Source organism: Zonotrichia albicollis, chromosome 25 (genome assembly GCF_047830755.1).
Source record: "Zonotrichia albicollis isolate bZonAlb1 chromosome 25, bZonAlb1.hap1, whole genome shotgun sequence".
Taxonomy (NCBI): domain Eukaryota; kingdom Metazoa; phylum Chordata; class Aves; order Passeriformes; family Passerellidae; genus Zonotrichia; species Zonotrichia albicollis.
This window is the reverse complement of record NC_133843.1, coordinates 1489658-1496783: the sequence shown is the minus strand read 5'-3', so window position 1 is coordinate 1496783 and position 7126 is coordinate 1489658.

The window sequence follows — 7126 nt, the reverse complement described above, 5'->3', positions numbered from 1 at the left end:
TGGATGCAGATACCATGTTTGGGTGCAGGAGGGGAGCAGAGCACAGAGCTATTTCCCCTTTCTGTCTGCAGGGAGCTTTACTGGGACTAGTGAAATTCCAGCCAAGATCATCCAAGGGGCTGCAGACTCACAGCACATGAGCTGACAGGACATCCTCTCCTTCAGGCCCCAGGATGCAGTGAGAGCAAAGCAGACGCCCACCACAGCCCACCACAAGCTGTGGTGCTCTGGGCTATGGAAGCTGGAAAATCCAGCTGAAATCAGTCGTAGATTTCCTGAAGGAAACCTCCCCAAGCTGACCCATTGAGAATAAGCTGAACTGAGCCTTGTGAGTGGACAGGTGTCTGGATCTTATTGGGGGCTAGGGTTGAATAATACATTTGGCCCATCTTGAAATATTTTGGGCACTGTTGCCCTCTGTGGGCAGCGTGGATGTGTGGGCAGCACACAGAGCTTTCCCCACTTCCCAGAGAGGTGCTTGGTTCCCGCTGGGTTTCCCAACACTGTGCTGCAGGCACTTGGTGATACTGTTCTGTCACCACAGAGTCAGCCTGTGCTCTTTCTAAAACTAGCATCCTTCTCCTTGCCTTTCCTAAGTGTTTTGGTTATTGGCTCTGTGCTCAGCTGTGCCTAGAAGCTGTTGGGTGTTGTTTGAGCACAGGAGTTTTGCTGGATTTAGTGTATTGAGTGCTGCTTGCCCAGGGACAGACAAGCTGTGCATCCCACGGAGCATTCCTGCTCCTCCCTCCTTGTGGAAGAGGTTTTGTGTGCTCATCACCAATGCACAGTGAGCTGACCCTGTCTCTGGAATCTGATTTCCTCTCCTCCCTGCACATGGGATAGCTGAGCCCTTTCTGCTGGTCAGATCCCAAGGTGTGCTAGAAGCTCAGTGTGCCCAGTGGCTACGACAGGAATTTTCTGGAATGAAAACAGAATGGGTGTCTCAGGATTTGGGCCAAAGCAAATTGCAGATGTCTATGAAGGTGTTCAGCTTCATGTTGGAAAAAGCTCAGGAGAAATGTTTTTTCTGAGCACATTGGAAACACATAGAACAGAAAGGGGACAGAAAGATTCAGGAAGTAATCCAGGAGAGGACAGGGAGAAAGCTTGGTTGAATGGATAAATGGGCTGTGAGCAGGAAACGATATCTGACTTAATGTCTTAGTCAGACAGAAAAATTAGATGGTGTAAACTGATCCTTCCTGCAAGGGGTGCTGAACTTTTTTGGTGACTTTAGAAGGCCATGTTTACAGTAACTCCATCTCGTGACCATGCCATAAAGCCAGGCTCTTTGGGCAGGGAGGAAGGAGCATTTAATGAACACGCACACACCTGCCTACATGGGCAACCTGGCCTTGTACTTACTGGGCTTTTTTATTATAAGATTGTACTTTGCTTTTTAGCATAGAAATATAAAATATGCATGCATATGGCTTATCAAAGATGATAACATTCACAGGTAAGGGAACATAAGTCCACTTTATAGCAATAAATTTTCCTCCCCACCCTTCTGGACTGATTAGCAGCTGTGTCTCACCAAAGGTTTCTAGAATTTTCCTTTTAATTTTTTACCTGAATTGTTTTCTCCATTTTAGCTACACTCATAAGGGTATTTTTATGGAAGTGCCTGCAAGGATTTCTGACTGTTGTTCCCACTGAGCCCCTAAAATTACTGAGTCCATTTTGAGTCTGTTTGATTATCAGAGAGTGTAATTTTAATAACAAGAGGCAAAGTTTGCACTAGATTTCCATTCATCTACAGGAAGTTACCCCAGTTTGCTCTTAGGGAGTCTGAGGTTTAACATTTAGGGCTCTTCAACTAAAGTTAGATTATTAAAATCTGGCTATAAGTCTGCTGGGCACAGTTTGATATGTGCTATTATATAACCTGTTTTATCATATAAACCATTGAAAGCAATAAACTATTTCAATCCACGGAAAAGCAGTGTGTCTCCAATAGAACCAAACCAAATTTATTGGTATAGGGGTATGATTCAAGTCAAACCTTAGTTTAATAGGTAACCAGTAAAGTTGCTACAGTAATTATCAGTGCAGTTCCAGAGTTCCAAAATTTGCCCGGTTGAACCATGCTGGTATTTATGTTGGTTCAGACAAATGTATTTTACTTTGCCATTTCAAATGCTCAGGTCCTGTGTCTCAGCTGGGGAGAGGGGAACAATGAGCTGTAATAATTCAACCACCTGGGATAATCTGTACATACCCTTAGTGTCCTGGCAAGCTCCAAACCTTTTCTACACATTTTCATGATGTTATTATCTACTTTTTTAAGTACATGAATCAATTGTGGACACTCAGAATACTTCATAATGATCCCAGAGAGGAACAGAGTAATAACAGAGGATAAGTATAGTTTGCATAGAACCAAAAATCCATAGATTTCTCCTAAATACACTGAAGGGATTATCTGGGTTTGTGAATCATGATTCAGATCTTAAGAATGTGAGATACACCCCCGAAAGCAGATGGTTCAACAGTTACTCAAAACTCTTTGATACCACTTGGGACCTTTCCAGTAGTTCTGGTTGAGCAAGTGCTTTAGCTGCTCCTCTGCTCTGGGGCTGCCATGAGCTGCAGAGCCAAGGGACCTATACAGACATCAGACACTTCCCACCTTCAATACCCTGCTGACTTTGGCAATATAAATGGCCCAGTCTTCTTACATCCAAAGGCTGTTCCCTGATTCCTTTGGTCCAGTTTTGTATGCATTTAACTTTATTACCTTCCCTGATATCTGAATTAGAGCAAGGACTTTGGGACTGGGCCCGGCACCGTTCCTGAGTTGTGTATAATAATAATAATAATAATAATAATAATAATAATAATAATAATAATAATAATAATAATAATAATAATAATAATGGCTCCAGCATGCAGAAGGAGCCAGACTGAGCTGGGCTCACTGGGGAGCTGCTTCCAGCTTCTCCCAACACTGAGTGCATCACATGGAGACCGCATGGAGGCAGGTCCTTGGTGTGCTGGGTGTGTCTGCTGCTCGGAACAAGCCCTGCTCTCACACACAGTGCTGCAGTGACCTTTGGATTTCCATAGGTGTCTCAGGTACAGCTCGTTTGTGACGTTGGAGCAGGAAGGAGAGCTACCTGGAACCAGACCAAAGCAGAAACAAGCAAAGTCTGCCCAGATCTAGTATCCTGAGAGTGCACTGAGGTGCCTGCTCTCTGCATGGCATTCCCAGGTGGAGTTAGGACGTGGGGTTGGGTGGGGTTCCCCCCAAACTCACATAGGACCTGTAGTTCCACATACCAGCCAGCCTGGGATCCAGAACTATTCCCTCTGCTTCCTTATTTCCTGCTGCTCTCAGATGTGTCTTTCACAAGGAAATTGAACTTACAGAGCCAGATGCCACTGTCAGATCTGGGTGGCAGAAATGTGAGGCAAAGTCAGAAGTCTGGATCTGGGAACTGAGAGTGGGAGGGTGGGACATGAGCTTTTATGAAGGATCATTTTATGAAGGTGAGGAGGTTCTGCTGATATTGGTAGCATACTAGAGGACAAATGTTTCTTCCCTTTGATCTAGAGCCTGCTTCACCCTGTAGGATTTTCACAAGAGGATTTATCAGCCTGTACGTTTGTTAAGTTGAAGCCAGAAAGGGAAAATAGTCCCTTCAGTCTTTGCTAGGGGAAATTGCTCTGTGTGAAAACCCAGAGCACAATGAGAAATAAATAAATTGAAACCCAGAGCTGAGAAATAAACAATCCCAGTGGGAATAGTGTGATCACAGGAAAATAAGAACAATAAATTGCCCTTCTCTGAGGTTTCAGGGCTCTTAAAAAACATCAAATAAGTCTCATAGCTCCTTCCGAATATAGCAGCAGTGATCTTCTCCCCCCTGCCCCTTCATCCCATTTTACAGATTAGGATGTTGAGGGACAGTGACAAAACAGTTGAAATGGCAGTTGCAGTGTTAGAACATATGTACACCTCACGGTTTTAGAGATACCTGAGCAGCTTGCTATCAGAAGAGTATGGCTGTATTAGTACAGTGATCTGTCTGGTATAATTTTCCACTGCTTGCTGAACTTACTCAGCAGTAGCTTAGGTGTCTTTAACCAGCATTGTACTGTGCAGTGTCGTCATACTCTGTAATCCTATTCATTTATTCCTAGGACCAGTGTGATTTTCTCTCTGACCTCTTTAATATCATGGACTGAAGAATTGCCCCAGCCTCTGTTGCAGTCTGAGCAAATCAATCCAGATGGGAACTGGCCATATTTTCCTCTCTTCAAGTTCTAGATTCATTTTTCTAGAGAAAATGTTCCAGGCTCATTCTCTAATCCAGCTTCAGAGTGATGCTTCTTGGCTTTACTGGGCTATGTAACCCAAGCATGGCCTGTTTTTCATAAGAGTTCAGAACATAAGAAAAAATCTTGTGAAGGAGAGAGAGAAGAGATGCTATCAGCTGAAGGGAGAGGGGAGGCAGGTCCTCCTGTCCCTGGGGCCTCTGGGGGTTCAGAGAAACGGGCTGGGAGGTGCAGGAACCAGGCAACAAGGAGAGCACACCTTAAATGCAGCATTGCCAAAAAGCGTGTCTGGTCTGGACTTCACGTGTGCAGAAAGGGCACTGGCCTCAACCAGATCATAAAGAGTCTTTCTGAAGTGCAGGTTTTACTGCGTGCCATGGCTGCAGGAGGGGGCTGTGAGCTCCTCAGAGGGCAATGGTTTGTAAGCAAACTAGCCATAAATACATCAGCCAGTGCATTAGTAAGTGGTGTGGGTGGGTGTAGGACATGTGCATACATATACATACAGACATGCATCCACATGCATTCCTGTCTCTGCCAAGCTTATGCTAAGTGGTATCATTGAAACAAACTGCCAGATGAGTTAGGATCTTTGGGTGAAAGTGTGTATGTTTGAAAATATGGCAATAACAACATTTCCTTTGAACAGACCAATGGGTACAGCTGCCATTGCATTGCATACGCTCACCAAAGATTGGCTCCGATCAATCTGTGTGCTGAACCTGGTGAAACAGGTCTGCAAATGGAATTTGTTGGTGAACTGATGGTAATTACACTGCAGCTGAAGGCAGCTTGCAGAGTTGAGGCTCAAGTCAAAAGTCTGAAGCAGATTTACTTATCGTTACTGCTGCAAAGCCCCCTTCACTTTGAGTTGGTTACACGCTGCTCTGAGAAGAGGGAAGAGGTAAATTTGGAAACAGAGGGACAAAGTTTATTGCCTAAAAATCAGCATTTTAGGTTCCCTCATTACTTGCGAGCAGTGACTTTCATTTTTGAACACAGATTATGGAGAAATGCTGTTCTAAGAGAAAAAAAATCACAGATTTCAAAGGGAGAGGAAGACCCTGGGTGTACTACAGAAGAGTAGCATGCAAAGATGTGATGCAGAGATACAATACTTAAAGAAAAAAGTAGTGAGCGTCTATGGGCTCGATCCAAATGCCTACTCAAACTGATTAGAGTCCTTCCCCAGACTTCAATGGGATCAGGCCCCTGATATTTCATAAACACAGATAGATATTTAAAATTATTTGAGAAAGTTAAGATGATAGAGAGATTGTCAACTTCCAGCAGTGGTGGTTAGATAGTGTAACACCCTCCTCCTAGGAGATGCTACATCAAGATGATCAGGGAATTATGTGCATAAAATAAATCCTCAGGCTTCAAGATAAGAACACACAGCAGTTTCTTGCCATATGGTTCAGACTAAAATTCCTTGCTAGCCCAGCTCAGATTCTCTTCCTTCTCCTTCCTGATATGTTCCAGCTGAGCTCAGCTATTCCTGGGCTGGTTCTAAGCATATTAAGAAAAATCTATGTCAGCGCCCAGTGTATTTTATTTTCTGTAATCTGAGCTACGCAGGCAACCAAACCCTCGTGCTGCTTGCAGTTACACTCTGCTGGTGTCCCGGTGTCCCCGTCAGCACCTTGGCTCTGCCCATGTGCAGCCAGCAGCACAGGAGGGCCCTCACCCTGCTCTCTGGGGGGATATCAGCACAAGCTGAGCCTCAACACACAGCCACAGCTTTGTTGTATGTATGGCAGATTTAATATTGACTTCAGCAGAACGCTGGAAAAATCTCACAGGAAATAGCTGATTAGAGAAGAGTAGCAGTTTAGGTCAAAGCGAAGAGAAATCTTCTCATCCCATTGGGATAGATGATTTTGATCAATTTTTTGCAGGGGCCAGTATGGTGTGTGTCTATTGGACATGAATGAGGGGAACGAGGTGAGGGCGGGGGTGCGGGAAGGGAAAGAGCAAGCAGTTAATTTGGCTGAATAAAGATAAAAGAATGCAAGCGCCACCGAGTTTGCTGTTTATCTGGACATTGTGTAATGTTGCAGAATCAGATGTGGCTCTCTGGCTTTTGCACAGAAATGCCCAGGGAGAAATCCAGCCTTACTCCTGTGAATAATGGGTTTTTTAGAGGGGACTTCCTGATGTCTTCTCCTCCCCACAAGGTATCCACTTTGCAAGCAAATTTGTGGCACTCTGGGCTTCCTAAATATTTTCCTTTGATCTGAGGAATTAATTTTTGTTTCCACCCCACCGCAGGGCAAAAAAAGGGCATGGAAATGCCCGGGTGCCTTAGCACAGAGCGAGTCCTTTCAGGGGAGAGAATGGGTGCTTGGCAGAGGCGAGAGCCCAGACAGCCCAAATTCCTCCAAAGTTAACTTAATCCTTTTTGGTTGGGATGGAGGTCTGTCATTTAGAAACAAAGGAGGGAGGAGAAAGCTGCAGAGGTTATAAGGAAGAGCAAAGCCCCGGGATTGTAGAAGGTCTGTGAGGTCCCACCAGGTCTGAATTGATTAGTATTCAGTATTTATAATATCTCCATAATGGTAAAACAAAAGAAAACAAGCCCAGAGAATGCATTTTTAATCATCAATCACTGCTCTTTGTTTGTCATGAATGAGCAGCGAGGGGAAATAGTCTCCCATAATCACCTCCCTTCACATCTCCTGCCACACAGGCCTTGCTGGGTGTGCTAAAAGGGAAATAAATAAACAAGCAGCAGATCTCGAAATAAATCCCAGAGACATGGGTGCTACGTGGGTTATCAGACCCACACACAGGGGTCTTGTTGAGGATACAAAGTGAGGGAAGGACATTTACAAAGCATAAA